Source organism: Chlorocebus sabaeus, chromosome 13 (assembly GCF_047675955.1).
Source record: "Chlorocebus sabaeus isolate Y175 chromosome 13, mChlSab1.0.hap1, whole genome shotgun sequence".
NCBI lineage: Eukaryota > Metazoa > Chordata > Mammalia > Primates > Cercopithecidae > Chlorocebus > Chlorocebus sabaeus.
The window spans coordinates 51580241-51607739 of NC_132916.1; the positions used below are offsets into that span (position 1 = coordinate 51580241).

At 40.2% G+C, this 27499-nt stretch overlaps 1 pseudogene; it reads right to left on the bottom strand.

The window, feature by feature from the left end:
* Positions 1-1783: 1783 nt before the first annotated feature.
* LOC103241007 (charged multivesicular body protein 3 pseudogene) lies at positions 1784-3025 on the bottom strand (annotated as a pseudogene).
* Positions 3026-27499: the final 24474 nt, after the last annotated feature.

Consider the following 27499-nt stretch of genomic DNA (forward strand, 5'->3'; position numbering starts at 1 on the left):
CATTTGGGGTTTCATTTGTAAGACCATCTGTAGCTTGATGGTCTCGATTCTGGAGGAAACAAATTTGACAAGAAGGTTAAAGATATAGGACTCAAAGGTGAGTAACAGCAAAATGGCTGCCATGGGACCTAGAAAGGGGAAAAGCCATGCTGCCAATTCCAGAGGTTGGTATAAGAGTTTGAAAGGCATCTGATTTTAGAAGTCTTTTCCTGTAAACGCCGGGTGGCATCTTGTACTATCTCTGAGGAACCTTAATTGCATATTACTAAGTGAAAGAAGCCAGTCTGAAAAGGCTACACAGTGTATGATTCCAATAAGACATTCTAGAAAAGGGAAAACTAGGGAGACAGTAAAAATGGTTGCCAAAGAATGAGATCATGTCCTTTGCAGGAACAAGGATGGAGCTGGAGGCCATTATCCTTAACAACTATCACAGGAACAGGAAACCAAATATTGCATGTTCTCACTTATAAGTGGGAGTGAAATAACATGGACACAAAGGAATAACATACTGGGGCCTACCTGAAGGTAGAAGGTGGGAAAAGGGACAGGACCAGAAAAATTACTATTGAGGACTAGGCTTAGTACCTGGGTCACTAAATAATCTGTATAACAAACCCCCTTGTCACGAGTTTACCTGCACATGTACCCCCTGAACCTAAAATAATTTTTTAAAAGTGGTTGTCAGGGGATTAGGAAAGAAAGGGATGAATAGGTGAAGCACAGAGAAGTTTTAGGGCAGTGAAACTATTCTCTATGATTTCATAATTGTAGATATCATTATACATTTGTCCAAGCCCATACGATGTACAATACCAAGAGTGAATCCTCATGTAAATTATGGACTTTGGGCAATAATGATGTGTCTGGTGTGGGATATTGATAGTGGCTGGAGGCTACGCATGTGTGAGGGCAGGGGATATATGAGAAATTTCTTTTTGTTCAATTTTGCTGTGAACCTACAACTGATTTAAAAAAATTTTTTTAAAACTATACTCTAAAGATGAAATCAAGAGTAATAGGAGGGTCCTCTGGACTCAAGAATGACTTCTTTTTTTTTTTTTTTTTGGTAGAGACAGGATCTTGCTATGTTGCCCAGGCTGGTCTTGAACTCCTATTCTCAAGAGAGCCTCCTGTGTCAGCCTTGTAAAGCACTGGGATTATATGCATGAACCACTGCACCCAGCCAAGATTGCCATTTTGTATGATAAGACTGGAAGGACCCAATTGTTTCAGGATTTTGCTACAATATACGAAAACCAATCTGTGAGACAGTGGCTGGGCTTTTTTCCTGCCTGATTAATTCAGTGCACATACAACTTGGACCAGAGGTTCTGGGTTTGAATCCCAGCTCTGATACTTCCCAAACTGAGCTGTTTTCCTTATTTGTAAAGACTAAATGAGCTCGCATATGTCAAAAAGCTCTGTAACCTCTCAACACATACAAAGTGCTACTGCTGAAATGATTTATAAATGTATCTTAAGAACGTCCCAGATGAGTGAATGTTGGTTATGATGCATGACCACATCTTAGTGTGCTCCTGGTCAGCTCCTGACTTTGAGAAAACAAGGATAGGAAGGCCCATGTCCCTTGCACAAGACAACCAGCTCAATGCAGGGACAGGCGCTGAGAGGTGAAAGAGACCTAGTCTTATAGCTTCTGATCTGGGTGCAACTTGCAATGGGAAGGAAGGGACAGAAGCTCTAAATAGACCCACATACACACCCTAGGACATAATAAAGCCACCAGCCAACAGGAAAAGCAGCACAATTCCCAAGCATCCTCTTGGTTAAATAGATAAAAGAACGGCTGCCACACCATGTCTGTGAAAGCTGGGGAGCAGCATCTGCAGAGGAGAAGTCACTACTGCTGAGCTTCCAAATCCCATATGCCTGACCATAGCAACTCTTTCCATGCCCAACAAATGAAGCAATCTGGGGAAGCCAATACCTGGAAAGTTTACTACACAGGGCAATCTACAGTGGGGCCAAGTGCTAAAGCAAAAATTTATTAAAATTCATTTATATAGTGTTTTATAGACAAAAGTAGAGTTTTTGACATTCAAGCAATCACCTGTATTTTCAGAAGTGTTTCATGAGCAAATGGATTTCTTTCCCTTCCCCACAATAAGATATTTCTGTCTATACTCCTAAAAGTGATGCATTTATTTATGCCACCTTTACAAGAACAATCCCTTTGTGATCCCAAAACCTGGGCAGGGAGTGAAAAGAGACAAACAGAACCTTCTCCAAAATGGTAGTCCTCACAACAGAGATGTAGTGCAAGAGATACATAAAATGGCAGCTCTTGAGCGGAATGTGAGCACACCCAGTGGGGTAGGCAGCCCTTAACTGTGGAGTGTGGCCAGCCGGGACTGCATGGCCTCCAGAGCCTCTTCCTCCTTCTCATCGTCTGAGGTGGCCATCACTCCTGAAGGTTCTGCCTCTGGAAGGGCATCGGTCACTTCACTGGGTGCTGTGCCCAAGGCCCCTTCTGTAATTTCAAACAGAATTCTGTCAATTTCCATTTCTGCTTCTTCCTCCATTTCTTCCTGATTGTCCATGCTTTCAAAAGTGTCCTCTAACATCCCCTCTATGATCCCAGCCTTCATCATTTCTTTGGACAACTCCCTCATGGTGGCCTGAATTTCTGGAATGTTCACAAGACGTTGCATGGCCTTCATCAATTCTGTGCTCTTCTACAGGGAACCAGCCACTTGCAAGACAGCGATCTGGTTCTTCATCCCCATCAGCACTGAGTTCATGTGTGCTTTGAATGCATACAGCTTGCTCACAGCCTTCCTTGACCTGAACATCTCCTTGGCCAGAAATACACAGACATCCTTCTGGCCCTTCTTGGCAGCATCTTTTACAGACCATTTCACTTTTTCTTTTCCTCTTTGGATATCTCTTATTTGCCTGTCCACAACTCTCATTTTCTTTCTTATCTTCAATGACCACTCATTGACCGGTTCTTTGGGAGCCTTCTCCTGGTTTTTTTCCAAACAGTCAATTCAATGATGAATTGAACCCGTCTTGCCCCTTCTGGTGAGGGCTGCTAGCATGTTGTCACCTCCCAATACTACCTTTATGCTCTTTTTCTTAATTAACAAATCCAATGCACAAAACATTTATTCCCTTCTATAAACACAAATCAAGTTGAATTACATTTGTGTGTGTGTGTGTGTGTGTGTGTGTGTATGTGTGTGACAAGATCTCACTCTGTCACCAGAATGGAACAGCTCACTGCAGCCTCGACCTTCCAGGCTCAAGCGACCCTCCCACCTCAGCCTCCTGAGTAGCAAGGAGTACAGGCGCGTGTCAAAATGCTTGGCTAATTTTTTATTTTTTGTGGAGATGAGGTTTCACTGTTACCCAGGTTGGTCTTGAACTCCTGAGCTCAAGCCATCCTCCAGCCTCAGCCTCACAAAATGTTGGGAATACAAGCATGAGCCACCACACCTGGCCTAAATTCTTTTTGAAATCAGTTTGGTTGTTCCGTTGATTTTCAAATTTTGGGACATTGGCTCTTACCAGTAAAAATCTTCCATCTCTTCATTATGTAACTGTCCAATTTCTCATATGTTTTCCATTTCCACTTGTGACTTCTGATATATAGATGTGTCGTCCCTGCTCAAATCTCATGTTGGAAATGCAATCCCCAATGTTGGAGGTAGGGCCTGATGGGAGGTGACTGAATCATGTGGGCAGATTTCTCATGATATGTTTAGTACCATCCCCTTGATACTGTCCTAGAGATAGTGAGTGAGTTCTCACAAGATCGAGTCATTTAAAAGTATGTGGCACCTACCCCTCTCTTCTGGCTCCTGCTTTCACCATGTGAGGTACAAGCTCCCACTTGGCCTTCCTCAGTGATTGCAAGCTTTCAGAGGCCTCCCCAGAAGCAGCTGCTGCTATACTTCCTGTACAGCCTGTAGAACCGTGAGCCAACAAAACCTCTTCTTTTCTTATAAACTACTCAGTCTCAGATATTTCTTTATAGCAATGCCGGAATCAACTAATACAACTTCCTAAAGAGAAAATACTTTCTCAATCTAATTTAATATGCACTTGAGTTTATTTTACTTTTGATATCAAATCCTTAGTTATATGACAGAGCAATATGTTGGTCACTAAACAATACTGGTGTGTTTCCATTTTCATATCTTAAAAAAAATCAATGTTGGAGGATTGACACAAAAGAAAAAGGTATTAAAAGCCAAGCACAGGGTCTAGGTAAAGTAGTTACTCAGTGGCTGGAAGACAGGAAAGGAAGGGAAGGTGGGGGAGGGGATGGGAGGGGAAGGGAGAAGGGAAGAGGAGGGGATGGGAGAAGGAGAAGTGAAGGGAAGGGGAAGAGGGAAGGAGGGAAGAGAAGGGGGAGGGAGGAGAGGAGGGAAGGAATGAAGGAAGGGAGGGAGGAAGGGAGGAAGGAAGGAGGGAAGGAAGGCAGGAAAGAAGAAAGGAAGAATGGAAGGAAGAAAGAAAATATAAATAAGAGCTGTTAATTTGGCAGGGTAAGTAAACATGAAAGGAGTGAATAAAGATGACCTGTTGTGTGAAAACAGAGACAACCAGTCCCACTTACCTGAAACGTGGGCAAAGACCAGGGTGTGACAGGGGCAGGGTAGAGAACAAATAGCATTTGAGGCCGCAGAGTAGATCATAGTCTCTACATGAAGAGGATCACTATCAAACTTCTGAAACCATCTACACTTGTCATTTCCAGGTTATTTATAGGTTTTGGAAAAGAAACACGATGTGAGGGAAAAGCCAAATAACTTAAAAACATTATTATGCAGTAACTGTGCAAAATGGTTTGAAGTACAAAATAACAGTCACAGTTGAATGATAGTCATAGTTGAAAATCTCAGCTAACAATACTCTGGAAACTTTTTATTAAAGTAAATTATTGTTTAAGGTTTTGAGAGAATGCATTTTTGTTCTATAGCTTATTGTTTGAGATTCGATGGAGCTAGTTTATTTTATTTTCTATGGCACACACTCCTCCATGGGGGCCTGCAGCACCCTAAGCCATAGGAAAGGGAAGGGCAGAACTGTTCATCCCACAATGGCAATAACGTTTGTTTCTTTTAAGGACCTCTTTATCTGATCTTCCCAAATTTAGTAATCCATGGAATAATAGACTGAGAAGCATTAATAACACTGACAGATTTATGTAGCAGTGCCTGAAGGTGGAAAAAGAAGATAAATTGGGATATAGTGTGCATTTTAGTCAGATCAGAGGGAGCTTTTCATCTGAAATATTTAGACAGGTTTTTGTTGTTGTTGTTGTTGTTATTGTTTTTGTTTGTTTTGTTTTGTTTTTAATGTACTCCTGACTGTTGCAAAAACTAATTTCCACTTTATGGAACTTGTGACTTGATCTGTCTCTGGTCTGTGTGGCAGGCTTGGGTATATTCTGGCATTGTCAACTGGCTTTGAAACCTAGAGTAAACATTTCTTTTGCTCCTTTCTTGAGCAAAATGGATGCAGGGGTATGGGGTCTGCCTTATTTCAATAAAGTACATACCTTCTATTTCCTCTGGTCTGTGTAGGAAATCTGGTAGCCATCATTCAAAGAGCATTTGAGTGGAATTCAGAAGAGAGCTCAAATGAGTTTACCCCACAGCTCAGGAGCAACTCACTCAGTGATAGCACTGTAGTGTGCAGCACCCAGTTTTTTGGAGCCCAGAAAGAGTAGTTCTGATTCTTAGGCCTCCAGTACACAATGTTTATTTAAAGAGACTTGTAGTCCATGATGTGTTTCTTTCTGAAATGAAAATAGAGATACATTATTATCTGGTGGTTCATAGAACCATGAGGTTTCTTAATTTCTTTTTTTTTTTTTTTTTTTTTTTGAGATGGAGTCTCACTCTGTCACCCAGGCTGGAGTACAGTGGCACAATCTCAGCTCACTGCAACCTCCACATTCCGGGTTCAAGCGATTCTCTTGACTCAGCCTCCCAAAGAACTGGGACTACAGGCACCCACTGCTGCACCTCGCTAAATTTTGTATTTTAGTAGAGACACGGTTTCACGGTTGCCCAGGCTGGTGGCAAACTCCTGACCTCAGGCATTCTGCCCACCTCGGCCTCCCAAAGTGCTGGGATTACAGGCGTGAGCCACTGCACCTGGCCTCTCTTAAATTTTTTTTTTTTTTTTTTTTCTGAGACAGAATCTTGCTCTGTCACCCAGACTGGAGTGCAGTGGTGCCATATGGGCTCACTGCAAGCTCTGCCTCCCAGGTTCATGCCATTCTCCTGCCTCGGCCTCCCAAGTAGCGGGGACTACAGGTGCCCACCACCACACCTGGCTAACTTTTTGTATTTTTAGTAGAGATAGGTTTTCACTGTGTTAGCCAGGATGGTCTCGATCTCCTGACCTCGTGATCTGCCTGCCTCAGCGTCCCAAAGTGCTGGAATTACAGGCGTGAGCCACTGCGCCTGACCTCTTAAATTTTTTTTAACCCGAAAGTACTTTTATTTTACCTTCATTTTTGAAGGTTATTTTTTACTAGCTATCAAATTTTAGTTTGTTACCTGTTTTCTGCCAGCAACTTAAAGAGGTCTCTATTAGTCAGTATTCTCTAGAGGGACAGAACTAATAGGAGATATATATATTTTCTGACAAGCTGAGTATATTAAGTATTAACTCACATGATCACAAGGTCCCACAATAGGCTGCCTACAAGTTGAGGAGCAAGGAGAGCCAGTCTGAGTTCCAAAAATGAAGAACTTGGAGCCTGATGTTCAAGGGCAGGAAGCATCCAGCATGGGAGAAAGAAGTAGGCTGGGAGGCTAGGCCAGTCTAGTCTTTTCACGTTTTTCTGCCTGCTTTATATTCTAGCCATGCTGGCAGCTGATTAGATGGTGCCCACCCAGATTAACAGTGGCTCTGCCTTTCCTAGCCCACTGACTCAAATGTTAGTCTCCTTTGGCGACACCCTCACAGACACACCCAGGATCAACACTTTGCATCCTTCAATCCTATCAAATTGACACTTGGTATTAACCATCACAAGGTCATTCCATAGTTTTTGGCTTTTGTCATTGCTGAAAAGTTGGTGTAAGGTAAATTATTGCTGCTTTGAAGGTAATGTGTCTTTTTTTCAGATTATTTTTTAAAAATTTATCTTTGACTTTTTTTTTTCCCAGAAATTTGCAGTGTTTTTTTTTCTTCTTGTATTTATCCTGCTTCAGTTTTAAAGTGCTTGATGTGAATTAATACATTTTAATAGTTTTGAAAATTCTCAGTCAGTACTCAACAACATTCTCTGTTCTCTCTTCTTTTGGAACTCAGATTATGTTTAAATTTGACAGATTTAACATTTCCTCTCTCTCTCTCTTATGCTCTTTAATAATTTTTCTCTTCTCCATTCTCTTCATATTTTTAATCTTCTACACTTTTTGTTTCTTAAAGCTACTGTCAAATACGTTTATTTGAGTTCATATTTTTAATTATTAAATTTTGCATTCTAAATTATTTGTTGTTTTAAATAGAGTTTCATTCTTTGGTAAGATTCTTGCTATGTTGCAAATATTTTAAAATCTAGGCCCAATAATTCCAAATTCTAAAACCTGTGTACATGTTTCTATTATTTTTTTCTTCTCTTTTTGATCATTTAGTTCTGTTTTTTGATGTAACTAATAATTTTGATTAAATGATAAAAATGTATACAAAACTTTTAATAGATAATTTAAGGCTCTGGCTACTCATGTTTTCCTTAAGCATTTACTTTTGCTTTCTAGGAGGCAGTTAAAGGAGAATAGAATACTTTAAACCAAGTGGGAATTAAGCTGATTTAAAGTTGGTTTTCAATCACTGTGAAAATTGAGCTATCTCTTTTTTCATATGTTTGTTGGTTACATGAATGTCTTCTTTTGAGAAGTGTCTGTTCATGTCCTTTGCCCACCTTTTAATGGGGTTGTCTTTTTCTTATAAATTTGTTTAAGTTCATTCTGGATATTAGACCTTTGTTAGATGGATAGATTGCAAAAAATTTCCCCACTCTGTAGGGCGCATGTTTGCTTTGATGATTTTTTCTTTTGCTGTGCAGAAACTCTTTAGTTTATGTGTTTGTTGCTATTGCTTTTGGTAATTCCATGATCAAATATTTGCCTGTGTCTATGTCCTTAATGGTATTGCCTAGATTTCCTTCTAGAGTTTTTATAGTTTTGGGTTTTACATGTAAGTCTTTAATACATCCTGAGTTAATTTCTGTATAAGGTGTAAGGAAGAGACTTAGTTTCAATTCTCTACATATGGCTAGCCAGTTCTCCCAGCACCATTTATTAAGTAGGGAATTGTATTAGTCAATTTTCACGTTGGTATAAAGATATACCTGAGACTGGGCAATTTACAAAAGAAAGGGGTTTAATGTACTTACAGTTCCACATGGCTGGGGAGGCCTCACAATCATGCCAGTAGGCAAGGAGGAACAAGTTATGTCTTACATGGATGGCAGCAGGCAACAAGAGAGAGCTTGTGCAGCAGAATTCCTCTTTATAAAACCATCAGATCTCATGAGACTTATTCACTATCATGAGAACAGCATGGGAAAGACCCACTGTTGTGATTCAATTACCTCCCACTGGGTCCCTCCCACAACATGTGGGAATTCAAGATGAGATTTGGGTGAGGAGATAGCCAAACCATATCATTCTGCCCCTGGCTGCTTCCAAATCTTGAGTCCTTATGTTTCAAGGCCAATCATGCCTTTCCAACAGTCCCACAAAGGCTTAACTTATTTCAGCATTAACTCAAAAGTCCACCGTCCAAAATCTCACCTGAGACAAAGCGAGTCTCTTCTGCCTATGAGTCTGTAAAATCAAAAGCAAGCTAGTTACTTCCTAGATACAATGAGAGTACAGGCATTGAGTAAATACCACCAGTCTAAATGGGAGAAATTGACCAAAACAAAGGGACTACAGGCCCCATACAAGTCTGACATCTAGCAGGGCAGTCAGATCTTAAAGCTCCAAAATGATCTCCCTTGACTCCATGTCTCACATCCAGATCACAGTGATACAAGAGGTGGGTTTCCAAGGTCTTGGGCAGCTCTACCCCTGTGGCTTTGCAGGGTGCAGCATCCCTCCTGGCTGCTTTCACAGGCTTAGATTGAGTTTCTCCACCTTTCCAGGTGCATGGTACTACCATGCACCATGGTGCTGTCAGTGGATCTACCATTCTAGGGTCTGGAGGACAGTGGTCCTCTTCTCACAGCTCCACTAGGCAGTGACCCAGCAGGGACTCTGTGTGGGGGCTCTGACCCCACATTTCCTTTCTGTACTGCCCTAGTAGAGATTCTCCGTAAAGGCCCCACCCCTGCAGCAAACTTCTTCCTGGGCATCCACACGTTTCCATACATCCTCTGAAATCTAGGTAGAGGTTCCCAAATCTCAATGCTTGACTTCTTTACACCTGCAGGCTCAATACCATTTGGAAGCTGCCAATGCTTAGGGCTTCCACTTTCTAAAGCAACAGCCCAAGTTGTACCTTGACTCCTTTTAGTCAAGACTGGAGTGCCAGAGACACTGGGAACGAAGTCCTTAGAGTGCACACAGCAGAGTGACCCTGAGCCTGGCTCAAAAAACCATTTTTTTCCTCCTAAATGGGCCTGTGATGGGACAGGCTGCCACAAATGTCTAGCATGCCCTGGAGACATTTCCCCCATTGTCTTGGTGATTAACATTCAGCTCCTCCTTACTTTTGCAAATTTCTATAGTCAGCTTGAATTTCTCCTCAGCAAATGGTATTTTCTTTTCTATCACATTGGCCGGCTGCACATTGTCCAAACTTGTATGCTCTGTTTCCCTTTTGAAATTGAATGCCTTTAACAGCACCCAAGTCACATCTTGAATGCTTTGCTCCTTAGAAATTGGGTAGGGAGAGCATTAGGAAAAATAGCTAATAGATGCTGGGTTTAATACCTAGGTGGTTGGTTGATAGGTGTAACCAACCACCATGGCACGTGTTTACTTATGTACAAACATGCACATCCTGCATGTGCACCCTGGAACTTAAAACAAAAATAAAAATTAAAAAACAAAAAGAAAATTGAACCATCTCTAATCAATTTTACTCTTGAGTTGCATTACTCTTGGAACCAAAGTGAAATTCATACATATTTGCCATAGACCCTTTTCCTTAATGGGTCCTGAATTGCAAGTTTTGCCTCTGAAATCTGTGAGGCAACTATAGGAACATTATGAAAATATTCCTGGTTGGCCACTTAGTCTCTAGATTTCATGCTGGTTATAAATAAGCAAATGCTTGTGGAAAATATACTTCCTTTCTCTCTGTAATCTAGAATTTCCAAGTTTTGTCTGCCCTTGTAGTATCAAACTTTAAGTTTTGTCTCTGTGAGCACATAAATTTGTGAAAGCTCAGCTTAGTCTCACACTTTTAGCCTCTATTTTGTACTTGGCTTTGTGGCTATGCCATTTGTAAGTTGACAAATGCCAAGGAGGGAAAATGTCACGGAATGTCAGGCTCTGATATGTCTTCCTTTGCTCTAAGCTTTGATATGTTTCTTTAAGATCCTACCCCCTATATAATGTGTTTTATATTTTATCTAGCTTTTCTAGGTACTTGTTATAGGACTAGTCAGTAAAGTCTTTTGCTAATACCAGAAGTGAGAGCACCATGTGATTATTAATTAATATGTGCCAAAAATATATTTTTATTCTATTGAGAAGAGTCAGCAGAAATGTATATTAAATTTTGTTGAATTTTGTTATGACTTCTAGGAAGATAATTATACACTTTGGACTTTGGGAGAAAAACATAAATAGTTCACAGAAAGAGGAAGAATCCTATATAACCACCCCAGAGACGCTTAAACTTTCACACCTATCAGATAAACAAAAGTTAGAATTTGATAATATAAAGTGTTAACAAGGACATGGAAACATAGGAACCTCAATATGCTGGTGGCCATAAATGGACTTAATTATATAAATACATTTTTAATATGATTAAGCTATTCTAGTATTTCTTTTTCTTTCTTTCTTTCTTTTTTTTTTTTTTTGTTTGTTTTTTGTTTTGAGATGGAGTTTTGCTCTTGTTGCCCAGTCTGGAGGGCAGTGGTGAGATCTCAGCTCACCACAATCTCCGCCTCCCAGGTTCAAGTGATTCTCCTGCCTCAGCGTCCTGAGTAGCTGGGATTACAGGCACCCACCACCACACCTGGCTCATATTTTGTATTTTTGGTAAAGAAGGGGTTTTAACATGTAGGCCAGGCCGGTCTCGAACTCCTGACCTCAGATGATCCACCTACCTTGGCCTCCCAAAGAGCTAGGATTACAGGTATGAGCCACCGTGCCTGATCTTAGTATTTATTTTCTTTTGTGTGTTTTTTTGTTGTTGTTGTTGTTGCTGTTTGTTTGTTTTTCTGAGACAGGGCCTTACTTCATTGCCCAGGATGGAATGCAGTGGTGTGCTCTTGGCTCACAGCAGCTTCAACCTCCCAGGTGCAAGTGATCCCCGAACCTTAGCCTCCCAAGTAGCTGGGACTACAGGTGCATGTCACCAGGCCCAGCTAATTTTTATCTTTTGTAGCGTAGAGGACTACATGCTCGCAAATGAGGCGTTCCCGATAAGTCCTGCTCTTGCAAACGAAGCAGGGCGTTCTGATAAGTCCTGCTCTTGCAAACGAAGCAGGGCATTCCCCATAAGTCCTGCTCTTGCAAACGAAGCAGGGCGTTCCTTCCCTGTGAGCAGGGAGGACAAAGGAGCCAGCTGCTAACAGCAGACCCTGGGGGCTTGTTTATGTGTAAACATCTTGAAAATCCAGAAAGTCAGGGAAAGGTCAGAAAAACAACAATGTGTCTTATAACTTGGCAACATTCCACAAACGACTGTATAAAATAAAGCAGAGCGTGCCATTCGAGGTGGCCGCCATGTTTGTCTCATCTTGTGTTGTCTTGTGTGTTCATTCCTTTGTTTAGGAAACACGCAGACCCCAACATTGTAGATACAGGGTTTTGCCATGTATTTGAAACAATGCCCAGGCTTGTTTCACACACTGAGGTTCAAGCAATCTGCCTCTCTCCATCTCCAAAAATGGTGGGACTTAGAGGTATGAGCCATCACGCGCAGCCTATTCTAGTATTTCTTGATTAGAGTCATTTAAACTAAGTTTATTACTTTCTGCATATGACTGAATTCATTTCGTTTAATATTTACTTAGGGGTTTCAGAATGTATGTTTATAAGGAAATCACAGCTCTGGTTTTTAAGTGCAGGTTCTATTCCTTTTTGTATAAAAATTTGAAACCTCTGAGTTTTAAATTTTTAACTTTTTAAAAAAATACTTTTATTATTACATTGTTTTATTATGTTGTAGTCAGAGAATATGTCCCCCCCAAAACAATTGTGTCTCAACCAGTCTGCTGAGGACCTGAATAGAATAAAAGGTAGAGGAAGGGGGAATTAGCCCATTTTATCTTGCCTCACTGCTTGAGCTGGAGCTCCTCATTTTATCTTTTCCTGCCCTCAGGCTTGGATTTACATTACGGACTTCTCTTGTTCTCAGGCCTTCGGATTTGGACTGAATTAAACCACTAGCTTTCCTAGGTCTCCAGCTTGCAGAAAGCAGATTATGGCCACCAGCATATTGGGATTCCTATTTATCCATATCCTTGTCAACCCTTTATATTATCAAATTTACACTTTTATTTATCTGATAGGTGTGAAAAGCTTAAGCTTAAGCATCTTTGGTATGTTTATGGACCATTCTTTCTAATTCTGTAATTCATTCATGTTTTTCCCCATTTCCTAATTTTTTAATGTTTGTAGGCAAACATTTTATATTCTGGATATTCAACATTTATCAATTGTATATAGTTAGGAGCTCAGATGAGCTAAGAGATAGAGATAGCTGAGCTGTAAGGTGTCAGAGTAGCTGACTAAAGAACAAGTCAAAAATGGAAGAGTCAAGGCTTTAATTATTCCCATGACAAAGGCAAGAGGCTAACACTAGAGAAAGCACCTACACTCCCTGTTCCATTTTTCTCCATGGAAAGGTGTCCTGGTTGAGGGTAAGGTGGATCAGCACAGACATGGGGGTCATGTTACTGCTGAGAGTGCCCTGCCTTTTTTTATTTTGTTTTTGATGGAACAAAGGTCTCTGACAGCTTTATGAACCCTGAGGTGGGGAGAGGGCAAGAGGAATGGGCCTAAGAGCAGAAAAGTACTGGGAAGTCAGACTGGAGAAAACCATATTCAGACTTTCTTCCCCTCTTTTTGGCCCATTAGGGAGGTCTCGGCAAGGTACCAGAAGAAGACCTCTACCCAAAGCCTCAGATAAAGAAACCTAGGAAAGAAGGCACTTGGGCTAGGAATGTGGATATGCAAAGAGCATATTCCAGCCAGAGAGGAATATGAGTTCTTGACTGCAACTGTCTTCAGAGACTGTCAGGGACTTGCTGTGCACCAAGTCTGCTGTGGAGAGGACAGCTTCCCTGTGAGGCCTGCCAGGTAAAACATTTGTAATTGCCTACAGCTAGGCCTGAGAAACTACACAAAGGGTTTTAACCAGAAACTGGACTCATGTATTGCAAATAACTTCTCCCTGTATGTGGTTTAGTTTTAAATTTATTAAACAAGTAAAATTTTATTCTTTTTTGGTCTGAAGTCATTAAGTAGTTTCATAATTTCCTAAGCCTTATGCTTTTTCTTATCTTATTTGGGACTTTAACTGATATTGATTTTTGTGTATGATGTGACATATGGATAAAATTTTATTTTTTTAGTAAATGCAAATAATTATTTAGCACTATTTATTGAATTTTCCATCTTTTTCATATTAATTTGCAATGCAAATTGTCATATATAAAGTTTCTGTTTATGTGTGATTCTGTTTCTAGGCTTACTATTCTGTTCCTTCTGTCTTTTGTTTGCTCCTGAGCCAATACAATATTGTCTCAATTATTAGTGCTTTGTAATAAGCACTGCTTTATAGTTAGGCAAATCCCTCCATCGTGTTCTTTTTCAAGATTGTCTTGGCTGTTCTTGGAAATTAGTTCACGCATATATACTTTCAAACCAGTCTGTCAAATTGCATAGCACCCTTAGGCAGGATTTTGAAAGGAATTCACTTTAAATGTGTAGACTAAGATATAATGATAGACATCTGTTCTATGTGGAAGTCTCTTCTTTCATGTAGGCAGAGAAGACTACTTGATGTAGTCTTTAAAAAAAGATTTATCAACCTTTTAATTTTTGTTAATTTTTAAATCATTTATTTCTTCTTTCATCTGGCTTTATTTTTCTGGGACCATTTTACTTTTTTCTGAAATATAGTATTTGGAATTTCCTTTCTTGTGAGTTTACTGACGGAGAACTAACCTATTTTTGGTTGCTCTGAGATGTTTTTATTTTGTTCATATTCTTGAATAATTTTTTATCTGTGTATAATTACTGGTGAAATTAATCTGTATCAGTACTTTGAAACATTTCTGGCTTCCACTGCTGAGGGTGAGAAGTCTGCATTGACTCTAATTGTTGTTTCTTTGCAGGTATGATCCTTTTTTTTCCCCCTCTGACAGTTTTTAGCTGATTTATTTGCCTTTGCTTTTCTTTATTTTCACTATGATAGGTTATGGAAGAATATGCCTTTATATATTCTAATTATAAAGATTTGTCTTTCATCAGTTATAAAAATATATCTGCTATTATCTCTCCAAATATTGCCTTTCCCTCTTTCTAGTTGCTCTTTTTTCTGGAACTAGATATACACACACATACACACATGCACACACACACAAACACACACACCCATGTCCAATGTGAAGACTGCCTGGGCAGGGTCTGCCACACCTACCCCTCTCTTCCCCTGGACCCCTGCACTCCACTTGGAGTCTGGATGGACACATGGGCCAGACTCTGAAGCAGCCTCACTCTAACTTTGTGTACACATTCCATGAAAACCCCAGACTGGGACACAGGTGGAGGCCTAGGAGAGCCGAAACAGTGTATGTGGTGGAGAGGTAGGAATGGCCAGAGTGACAGACAGACATGTGGTGATGCAGGAGGCTCAAAGGGAAACCAAGTCAGCTTTGTTGTGATTTAACTTATTTTTTTGTGTGTGTGCAAAACTGATCTAATTCTTCACTCCTGCTCCAAGGGCTGGGCTGTGTGTGGGACACTGGGATTTTGGGCCACTGGATTTTCCCTAAATTTGTCCTCCCTTCTATTTTTCTCTCCCTAGAATCCCTCAGACCTCTAACCAGCTTCAGGCTTCTCTCTTTTTTCCTTTTCTCTCTCCCCACCCCCCCCGCCCCCGACCTTTTTTTTAATGGAGTCTTGCTGTCTCACGCAGGTTGGAGTGCTGTGGCATGATCTTGGCTCACTGCAACTTCCGACTGCCTGGTTCAAGCAATTCTCCTGCCTCAGCCTCCTGAGTAGCTGGGATTACAGGCACACGCCACCACGCCCAACTAATTTTTGTATTTTTAGTAGAGACGGGGTTTCACCATGTTGGCCAGGATGGTCTCCGTCTCCTGACTTCGTGATCAGCCCACCTCAGCCTCCCAAAGTGCTGGGATTACAGGCGTGAGCCACCGTGCCCGGCTTCCTTTCCTCTCCTTTAAACCATGCATTATAACTGTGGAACATATATATATGTTTATATATATATATGTATATTACATATATACATTTGTATGTATGTATATGTGTGTGTAGGTGTGTGTGTACATGCATTATTAAATTTTTAAAACTGCAGGTGTTGCTCCTAAAATATGCGATAGATTTGCCTTATAAAGATAGATACTTAGATAGTTATCAAATTGATGGGCATCCACTTGTTAATTGTTATACTAACTTGTCAGGTTCTCCTTCTGCTGCTTCTGTTGAATTTTCTCCTTATTCCTTTTGGCTAAAAGAGATTGCTCATAGTTCCACATGGAATCTGTTAATATTTGAAAGCTGTGTGGTTTTTACACGCCAACTGTAACTGCCTTTTACAGCAATTGACATATAATCTAAGAGTAAATCCATTTTAGAGTCTTTCTCATATGATTTATCTTCCTGTAATAACATGGAGTCCTTGATATTTAAGAAATGGTACTTATTAGAGGTCAGAGACTAAGCTCTTTAGTATTGGAAATTTAAATTTTTTTTTAAAATTTGAAGGTATTAAGGCTGAAATTTAAATTTTATTCAACATATAAATTATAGGTGGTGGATAAAATTGAAGCTGCATTTCCTAATGTATTTCAATAAGTTATTTGAATAAGTAAATCAGTGGTCCAGAATGTTTAATGTTACTTCACACTGAGAAGTATTTTTTCCCTGAGCAAAGAGAATTGTGATATGTGATCACACTATCTGATTGATCAAAAGTGAATATTCACATGAGGCATGGTGACTCGCATGAGTCACTGTAATCCCAGCACTTTGAGAGGCCGAGGTGGGTGGATCACCTGAGGTCGAGAGTTCGAGACCAACCTGGCCAACTGGCGAAACCCTGTCTCTACTAAAAATACAAAAAATTAGCCGGGCGTGGTTGTGGGTGCCTGTAATCCCAGCGACTCAGGAGGCTGAGAGAGGAGAATTGCTTGAACCCTGGGGCAGAGGTTACAGTGAGCCGAGACCATGTCACAGCACTCCAGCCTGGGTGACAGAGCGAGACTCTTAAAAAAAAAAAAAGAAGTGAATATTCTATAGGCATGATTGAATCAACATTGTTCATTTATACCTTGAAGTAAATTTAAACCATGACCTTTTGTAGCACAGTGTATTTTTATTTAAAAGTCTTTTTAAAGAAGGAATCAAGGCTTCTTCCTGTATAAAAGCATCAGAAGTCAGTCTATAGATAGAGGAGTTCTTTTGAGTGGTAAGTAGCCTTCCTGTTGTCTGTGAAGGAATATTGCATAGGAGTTACCAACTCCTTAAACAAGTAAGGCTGGCTTTGACCTCATAACCTTTTGACCTCATGGCTTTACCATATTTGGACACACAAGCCACATGCAACTGGAACTTACTTGCTTTTGGGTTGAGCTCAGTAATCAACAGGATGAAGTGCAAGGTGCTTCCACCCCGACCCCAGTGTAGTATCATTTATATTTTGTAAATGCTTCCCTTGAGATTATTAAACATTAAGTTTCAGGAAAGGAAACAAAATGTTATCACTGAAAAAAGGCCGTTTTTGTAGGCAAAAAGGTGTCTGTATCATCTGTCTTTAAATTTTTTTTCAGATTTTTTAAAATACACTTTAAGTTCTAGGGTACATGTGCACAATATGCAGGTTTGTTACATATGTATACATGCAGGTTGGTGTGCTGCACCCATTAACTCATCATTTTCATTAGGTATCTCCTAATGCTATCCCTCCTCCCTGCCCCCACCCAACAACAGGCCCCAGTATGCGATGTTCCCCATCCTGTGTCCAAGTGTCCTCATTGTTCAATTCCCACCTATGAGTGAGAACATGCAGTATTTGGTTTTCTGTCCTTGGTGACAGTTTGCTCAGAATGATGGTCTCCAGGTTCGTCCATGTCTCTACAAAGGACATGAACTCATCATTTTTTATGGCTGCATAGTATTCCATGGTGTATATGTGCCACATTTTCTTAATCCAGTCTGTCATTGATGGACATTTGGGTTGGTTCCAAGTCTTTGCTATTGTGAATAGTGCCACAATAAACATACGTGTGCATGTGTCTTTATAACAGCATGATTTATAATCCTTTGGATATATACCCAGTAATGGGATGGTTGGGTCAAATGGTATTTCTAGTTCTAGTTCCTTGAGGAATCACCACACTGTCTTCCACAATGTTTGAACTAGTTTACTGTTCCACCAACAGTGTAAAAGCGTTCCTATTTCTCTGCATCCTCTCCAGCACCTGTTGTTTCCTAACTTTTTAATGATCGTCATTCTAACTGGTGTGAGATGGTATCTCATTGTGGTTTTGATTTGCATTTCTCCGATAAGCAGTGATGATGAGCATCTTTTCATGTGTCTGTTGGCTGCATAAATGTCTTCTTTAGAGAAGTGTCTGTTCTTAACATCTCCCCATTTTTTGATGGAGTTGTTTGATTTTTTCTTGTAAATTTGTTTAAGTTCTTTGTAGATTCTGGATAGTAGCCCTTTGTCAGGTAGGTAGATTGCAAAAATTTTCTCCCAATCTGTAGGTTGCCTGTTCACTCTGATGGTAGTTTCTTTTGCTGTGCAGGAGCTCTTTATTTAATTAGATCCCATTTGTCAATTGTGGCTGTTGTTGCCATTGCTTTTGGTGTTTTAGACATGAAGTCCTTGCCCATGCCTATGTCCTGAATGGTATTGCCTAGGTTTTCTTCTAGGGTTGTTATGGTTTTAGGTCTAACATTTAAGTCTTTAATCCATCTTGAATTAATTTTTGTATAAGGTGTAAGGAAGAGATCCAGTTTCAGCTTTCTACCTATGGTTAGCCAGTTTTCCCACCACCATTTATTAAATAGGAATCCTTTCCCCATTTCTTGTTTTTGTCAGGTTGGTCAAAGATCAGATGGTTGTAGGTGTGTGGTATTATTTCTGAGACCTCTGTTCTTTTCCATTGGTCTATATATCTGTTTTGGTACCAGTACCATGCTGTTTTGGTTATTGTAGCCTTGTAGTATAGTTCGAAGTCAGGTAGGCTGATACCTTCAGCTTTGTTCTTTTGGCTTAGGATTGTCTTGGCAATACGGGCTCTTTTTTGGTCCCATATGAACTTTAAAGTAGTTTTTTCCAATTCTGTGAAGAAAGTCATTGGTAGCTTGATGGGGATGGCATTGAATCTATAAATTACTTTGGGCAGTATGTCCATTTTCACAGTATTGATTCTTCCTATCCATGAGCATGGAATGTTCTTCTATTTGTTTGTGTCCTCTTTTATTTCATTGAGCAGTGATCTGTAGCTATCCTTGAAGAGGTCCTTCACATCCCTTGTAAGTTGTATACCTAGGTCTTTTATTCTCTTTGCAGCAACTGTGAATGGGAGTTCACTCATGATTTGGCTCTCTGTTTGTCTGTTATTGGTGTATAGGAGTGCTTGTGATTTTTGCACATTGATTTTGTATCCTGAGATTTTGCTGCAGTTACTTATCAGTTTAAGGAGATTTTGGGCAGAGATGATGAGGTTTTCTAAATATACAATCATGTCATCTGCAAACAGGGACAATTTGACTTCCTCTTTTCCTAATTGAATACCGTTTTTTTTTTTTTTTTTTTTCTTTCTTCTGCCTGATTGCCCTGGCCAGAAATTCCAACACTATGTTGAACAGGAGTGGTGAGAGAGGGCATCCCTGTCTTGTGCCAGTTTTCAAAGGGAATGCTTCCAGTTTTTACCGAATTAGTATGATATTGACTTTGGGGTTGTCATAAATAGATCATATTATTTTGAGATATGTCCCATCAATACCTAATTTATTCGGAGTTTTTAGCATGAAGGGCTGTTGAATTTTGTCAAAGGCCTTTTCTGCATCTATTGAGATAATCATGTGGCTTTTGTCTTTGGTTCTGTTTATATGATGGATTACATTTATTGATTTGCCTATGTTGAACCAGCTTTGCATCCCATAGATGAAGCCCACTTGAACATGGTGGATAAGCTTTTTAATGTGCTGCTAGATTCAGTTTGCCAGTATTTTATTGAGGATTTTTCCATCAATGTTCATCAGGGATATTGGTCTAAAATTCTCTTTCTTGGTTGTGTCTCTGCCAGGCTTTGGTATCAAGATGATGCTGGCCTCATAAAATGAGTTAGAGAGGATTCCTTCCTTTTCCTTTCATTGGAATAGTTTCAGAAGGAATGGTACCAGCTCCTCTTTGTAGCTCTGGTAGAATTCCGCTGTGAATCCATCTGGTCCTGGGAGTTTTTTAGTTGGTAAGCTATTAATTATTTCCTCAATTTTAGAGCCTGTTATTTGTTCTATTCAGGGATTCAACTTCTTCCTGATTTAGTCTTGGGAGGGTGTATGTGTCCAGGAATTTATCCATTTCTTCTGGATTTTCTAGTTTATTTGTGTACATATGTTTACAGTATTCTCTGATGGTAGTTTGTATTTCTGTGGTATCGGTGGTGATACCCCCTTTATCGTTTTTTATTGCATCTATTTGATTCTTCGCTCTTTTCTTCTTTATTAATCTTGCTAGCAGTCTATCAATTTTGTTGATCTTTTCAAAAAACTAGCTCCTGGATTCATTGATCTTTTGGAAGGGTTTTTTTCTTTCTCTATCTCCTTCAGTTCTGCTCTCATCTTAGTTATTTCTTGCCTTCTGCTAGTTTTTGAATTTGTTTGCTCTTGCTTCTCTAGTTCTTAAAATTTGATGTTAGGGTATCAATTTTAAATCTTTCCTGCTTTCTCTTGTTGAATGCAGTGCTCTAACTTTCCCTCTACACACTGCTTTCAATGTGTCCCAGAGATTCTGGTACATTGTGTTTTTGTTCTTGTTGGTTTCAAAGAATATCTTTATTTCTGTCTTCATTTCGTTATGTACTCAGTAGTCATTCAGGAGCAGGTTGTTCAGTTTCCATGTAGTTGAGCGGTTTTGAGTGAGTTTCTTAATCCTGAGTTCTAGTTTGATTGCACTGTGGTCTGAGAGACAGTTTGTTATAGTTTCTGTTCTTTTACATTTGCTGAGGAGTGATTTACTTCCAAATAAGTGGTCAATTTTGGAATAAGTGCAATGTGGTACTGAGACAAATGTATATTCTGTTGATTTGGGGTGGAGAGTTCCATAGATGTCTCTTAGGTCCACTTGGTGCAGAGCTGAGTTCAATTCCTGGATATCCTTGTTAACTTTCTGTCTCGTTGATCTGTCTAATGTTGACAAGGGGGTGTTAATGTCCCCCACTATTATTGTATGTGAGTCTAAGTCTCTAAGGACTTGCTTTATGAATTTGGGTGCTCCTGTATTGGGTGCATATACATTTAAGATAATTAGCTCTTCTTGTTGAATTGATCTCTTTATCATTATGTAATGGCCTTTGTCTCTTCTGATCTTTGCTGGTTTAAAGTCTGTTTTATCAGAGACTAGGATTGCAACCCCTGCTTTTTTTGTTTTCCATTTGCTTGGTAGATCTTCCTCCATCCCTTTATTTTGAGCCTATGTTTGTCTCTGAATGTGAGATGGGTCTCCTGAATACAGAAAACTGATGGGTCTTGACTCTTTATCCAATTTGCCAGTCTGTGTCTTTTAATTTGACCATTTAGTCCATTTACATTTAAGGTTAATATTGTTATGTGTGAACTTGATCCTGTCATTATGATATTAGCTGGTTAATTTGCTCGCTAGTTGATGCAGTTTCTTCCTAAATCGATGGACTTTATATTTTGACATGTTTTTGTAATGGCTGGTACCAGTTGTTCCTTTCCATGCTTAGTGCTTCCTTCAGGAGCTCTTGTAAGGCAGACCTGGTGTTGACAAAATCTCTCAGCATTTGCTTGTCTGTAAAAGCCTCTTGGAGGCTTTTCTCATTCACTTATGAAACTTAGTTTGGCTGGATATGAAATTCTGGTTTAAAATTATTTTCTTTAAGAATCTTGAATATTGGCCCCCACTCTCTTCTGGCTTGTAGTTTCTGCTGAGAGATCTGCTGTTAGTCTGATGGGCTTCCCTTTTTGGCTAACCCGACCCTTCTCTCTGGCTGCCCTTAACATTTTTTCCTTCATTTCAACTTTGGTGAATCTGACAGTGATGTGTCTTGTAGTTGCTCTTCTCATGGAGTATCTTTGTGGCATTCTCTGTATTTCCTGAAGTTGGATGTTGGCCTGCCTCGCTAGGTTGAGGAAGTTCTCCTGGATAATATCCTGAAGAGTATTTTCCACCTTGGTTCCATTCTCCCTGTCACTTTCAGGTACCCCAATCAGACGTAGATTTGGTCTTTTCACATAGTCCCATATTTCTTGGAGACTTTGTTCATTTCTTTTTACTCTTTTTTCTCTAAACTTCTCTTCTTGCTTCATTTCATTTATTTGATCTTCAATCACTGATACCCTTTCTTCCAGTTGATTGAATCGGCTACTGAAGGTTGTGCATACATCATGTAGTTCTCGTCCCATGGTTTTCAGCTCCATCAGGTCATTTAAGGTCTTCTCTGTGCTGTTTATTCTAGGTAGTCATTCGTCTAATCTTTTTTCAAGGTTTCTAACTTCTTTGCAATGGGTTTAAAAATCCTCCTTTAGCTTGGAGAAGTTTGTTATTACTGATCATCTGAAGTCTTCTTCTCTCAACTCATGAAAGTCATTCTCCGTTTATCTTTGTTCTGTTTCTGGCGAGCAGCTGCATTCCTTTGGAGAAGAAGAGGTCCTCTGATTTTTAGAATTTTCAGCTTTTCTGCTCTAGTTTCTCCCCATCTTTGTGGTTTTATCTGCCTTTGGTCTTTGATGATGGTGATGTACAGATGGGGTTTTGGTGTGGATGTCCTTTCTGTTTGTTAGTTTTCCTTCTAAGAGTCAGGGCACTCAACTGCAAGTCTCTTGGAGTTTGCTGGAGGTCCATCTCAGGTCCTGTTTGTCTGGGTATCACCAGCAGAGGTTGAAGAACAGCAAATATTGCAGAATGGCAGATGTTGTTGCCTGATCCTTCCTCTGGAAGCTTTGTCTCACAGGGGCACCCGGCTGTACGTGTTGTCAGTTGGCCCCTACTGGGAGGTGTCTCCCAGTTAGGCTACTCGGGGGTCAGGAACCCACTTGAAGAGGCAGTCTGTCTGTTCTCAGATCTCAAACTCCATACTGGGAGAACCACTACTTTCTTCAAAACTGTCAGACAGAGACATTTAAGTCTGCAGAAGTTTCTACTACCTTTTGTTCAGCTCTGCCCTGCCCCCAGAGGTGGAGTCTACAGAGGCAGGCAGGTCTCCTTGAGCTGTGGTGGGATCCACACAGTTCGAGCTTCCTGGCCACTTTATTTACCTACTTGAGCCTCAGCAATGGTGGAGGCCCCTCCCCCAGCCTCACTGCTGCTTTGCAGTTTGATCTCAGACTGCTGTGCTAGCAGTGACTGAGGCTCCGTGAGTGTAGGATCCTCTGAGCTAGGCATGGGATATAATCTCCTGGTGTACCATTTGCTAAGACCATTGGTAAAGCACAGTATTAGTGTGGGATTGTCCTGATTTTCTAGTTGCCATCTATCATGACTTCCCTTGGCTAGGAAAGGGAATTCCCTGACCCCTTGTGCTTCATGGGTGAGGCGATGACTTGCCCTGCTTCAGCTCACACTCTGTGCGCTGCACCCCCTTTCCTGCACCCATATCCGACAAACTCCAGTGTGATGAACCTGGTACCTCAGTTGGAAATGCAGAAATCACCCGTCTTCTGTGTCACTCACCCTGGGAGCTATAGACTGTAGCTGTTCCTATTAGGCCATCTTGGAACCTCTCCTGTCTTTAAATTTATTCCTGACTGTTTTGTCTAGGTGAATGTAACAACTTCTATTTTAAAACATAGTAAGCACAAACAGAAAATATAGCTGCCATCTCCTTTGAAAATTAAGTGAAACATTTTCTTTCTATTATCCTTCAGAAGTATCAGCCTGAAATTTAAGGTCTTCTGTTCATTGGCCTCCAAGACTTTAATTCTAGTTATGTGGCTGTAGAACTGGTGTCCTCAGCTGCTGTGCTATGCTGCTGTCCACTCTCCATCCTCTTTACTTTCCACTCTTTCTCCTCTCATGTTGTTAACAATGGTTCTGATTCCTGTTTCCTATTATATTTCTCAGAGAGACCACACTCCTTCACTCTCTCCTGTACACTTTCTGCTCGTGCCATGCCATGAGATAAGCCTTCCGTCTTATTAAAATGCTGGACTGTCTGACTGATACCAAGTTACACATTGACATTTTGCTGCATATGTGTAGAGACATGCACCTCTCTGGCTTGCATGCATCATATAACTGCACCTTTACAGTTGTGACTGCACCTCTAGAGTTGTTTATTTTTGCATACTTTTAATCTTTGTTTTTTTAAACTTTCTTCAATTGCTTTATTTTATTTTATAACATCTAGTACAAGTTTGAATATCATAGTCTCTTAATAAAGACTTAACTAGGAAGAAATAATTTTAGTTCATTCTAAAAGATATACATTTTGCAATGATGAAAAAGTTAAAACATTATCGTGATAGAAGGTTACAAATGGGATTACAGTGGCACCAACAATAGAAAACATAATATGTCTCTTGCCTGTTGGCAACTTTTTAGAATACTTTTTTAGCAGACTAAATAAAAAATGGTAATGCACATCCTTTGGGTCTAATTTTTCTAAAAGTAGATAAGTGTAGTAATACATCCCCCAAATTTTGATACTGGGGGGTATGTGGTATGGGTATAGTGGTGATGATGGTAGGCATTGAAAGGGAAGTTTTTTGCTAGCTGTAGTGTTTAATGTATGTGCCTAAGAAAGTCACAACAGACCACACCTCCACTGGGAATCAAACTGACTTTATCTGCAAATTCCCAGAGATTGAGCCTATATCACAGTTAACTTTGTATCCCTAATGTTAAAGATAGCTCCTGAAACAACCAAGTAATTAATTTTAGTTGCAATAAGCTAAACTAGACAATTAGTGTTGAGGCAATGAAAATTCTTCATACCTAGCTTAATGAGTTTTGTAGACATGCTTTGACTGCATTACAAAAATATCTGAAACTCTTTAAAGAAAACGTACAAGTAAAAAGCAAACAACAAACACCTGATAAAAGCAAGTTGATGTTTATTACCAAACATCTGTGAATCACATGAAATGTTATACTTCTCATGATCTTACAGCAGAAAGCAAATAATTTGGAGTACAGTGGTAATCTTAGACTGCATTTAAACAGGAATTTTTTTTCTTCAGTCTATATGTAAGGGAAATAAGGTACTACTTTGGTAAACTACTTCGTGCCATGTTTCAAATGGTTTTGGAATTGGAATGAAACAATTCAGAATTTGAATACTGGGTCCTAGTTGTATAGTTGTTGTGCACATTCTTCAACTTCTCTAAGTTTGAATTTTCTTATATGTAAAATGAGAATAATGTGAGTGCCTATCTTGTAAAATTGTTTTGAGTTAATATATGGCATATAGAAATTGTTCAGTAAATGACAGAAATATGACATCATTATTGTTTCACTGAGGGCTAATTTATGAAACAAATGCAGACTAGAGAAATTAGACTATTTGGAAAATAAGCATGTCCACTAGACAGTCATTTTGCAGTATCAAATATCCCAAATAATCTTGTGATAAATGTTGTATCACAGTCAAATTGTGATTTTTTTATGATATACTTCAAGTGTTGGAATTTCATAATTCTGACCATAAAGACAGTGGATTGTGAGAAATCACATTGACACCTTATTATAAAAATACAGATCCAGACCAGGCATGGTGGCTCACACCTTTAATCCCAGCACTTTTGGAGCTTGAGTCAGGTGGATCATGAGGTCAGGAGTTCGATACCAGCCTGACCAACATGGTGAAACCCCATCTCTGCTAAAAATGTAAAAATTAGCCAGGTGTGGTGGCATGCACCTGTAATCTCAGCTACTCAGGAGGCTGAGGCAGGAGAATCACTTGAACCTGGAGGTGGAGGTTGCAGGGAGCTGAGATCATACCACTGCACTCTAGTCTAGCAACAGAGTGAGACTCCATCTCAAAAGAAAAAGAAAAAAAAGATTGTAGCTTATTCATATACAAAAATAGGTAAGCAATGAATGTCAAAAAAGCCCAATATTTGGAAAACAAAGATATATGGAACTTGGAATAAAAAATACATTTGTTAAAATAAACTCAAAATCTATGATTAAATAACAAGTTAGAAGAAAGTTAATGAATGTGCGCCCAAGATGGCCGAATAGGAACAGCTCCAGCCTCCACCTCCCAGCTTGAGTGACACAGAAGATGGGTGATTTCTGCATTTTCAACTGAGGTACTGGGTTCCTCTCACTGGGGAGTGCTGGACAATCAGTGCTGGTTAGCTGCTGCAGCCTGACCAGCGAGAGCTGAAGCAGGGAAAGGCATCACCTCACCTGGGAAGCTCAAGGGGGAAGGGAATCGCTTTTCCTAGCCAAGGGAAATTGAGACACACAATACCTGGAAAATCAGGTAACTCTCACCCTAATACTGCGCTTTACCAAGGGTCTTAGCAAATGGCACATCAGGAAATTATATCCCACACCTGGCCCGTAGGGTCCCATGCCCACGGAGCCTCCCTCATTCCTAGGCGGCAGCAAGGCTGGGGGAGGGGTACCCACCATTGCTGAGGCTTAAGTGGGTAAACAAAGCCACCAGGAAGCTCAAATTGGGTGGAGCCAAGGAGGCCAGCCTGCCTCTCAAGGAGCTCAAGGAGGCCAGCCTGCCTCTGTAGACTCCTTCTCTGGGGACAGGGCATAGCCAAACAAAAAGCAGCAGAAACCTCGGCAGAGGTAAATGCCCCTGACTGATAGCTTTGAAGAGAGCAGTGGATCTCCCAGCACAGAGGTTGAGATCTCAGAATGGACAGATGACCTGCTCAAGTGGGTCCCTGACCACTGAGTAGCCTAACTGGGAGACATCCCCCACTAGGTGCAGACTGACACCTCACACCTCACACGGTGGGGAACATCCTGAGACGAAGTTTCCAGAGCAAGAATTAGACAGGCACGCTTGCTATGCAGCAATATTCTGTCTTCTGCAGCCTCCGCTGCTGATACCCAGGCAAACAGGGTCTAGAGTGGACCTCAAGCAAACTCCAACAGACCTACAGCTGAGAGTCCTGACTGTTAGAAGGAAAACTAACAAACAGAAAGGAGACCCACACCAAAACCCGATCAGTACCTCACCATCGTCAAAGACCAAAAGCAGATAAAACCACAAAGATGGAGAAAAAGCAGTGCAGAAAAGCTGGAAATTCAAAAAATCAGAGCGCATCTCCCCCTCCAAAGGAATGCATCTTGTCACCAGCAACGGAACAGAGCTGGACGGAGAATGACTTTGACAAGCTGAGAGAAGGCTTCAGTCGATCAAACTTCTCAGAGCTAAAGGAGGAACTATGTAACCAGAGCAAATAAACTAAAAACCTTGAAGAAAGAATGGATGAATGGATAACTAGAATAATCAATGCAGAGAAGACCTTAAAGGAACTGATAGAGATGAAAACCATAACGCGAGAAATACATGACAAATGCACAAGCTTCAGTAACTGACTTGATCCACTGGAAGAAAGAGTATCAGCAATTGAAGATCAAATGAATGAAATGAAGCGAGAAGAGAAGTGTAGAGAAAAAAGAGTAAAAAGAAATGAACAAAGCCTCCAAGAAGCATGGGATTATGTGAAAAGGCCAAATCTACATCTGATTGGTGCACCTGAAAGTGATGGGGAAAATAGAACAAAGTTGGAAAATATTCTGCAGGATATCATCCAGGAGAACTTCCCCAACCTAGTAAGGCATGCCAACATCCAAATGCAGGAAATACAGAGAATGCCACAAAGATACTCCTCAAGAAGAACAACTCCAAGATACATCATTGTCAAATTCACCAAAGTTGAAATGCAGGAAAAAATGT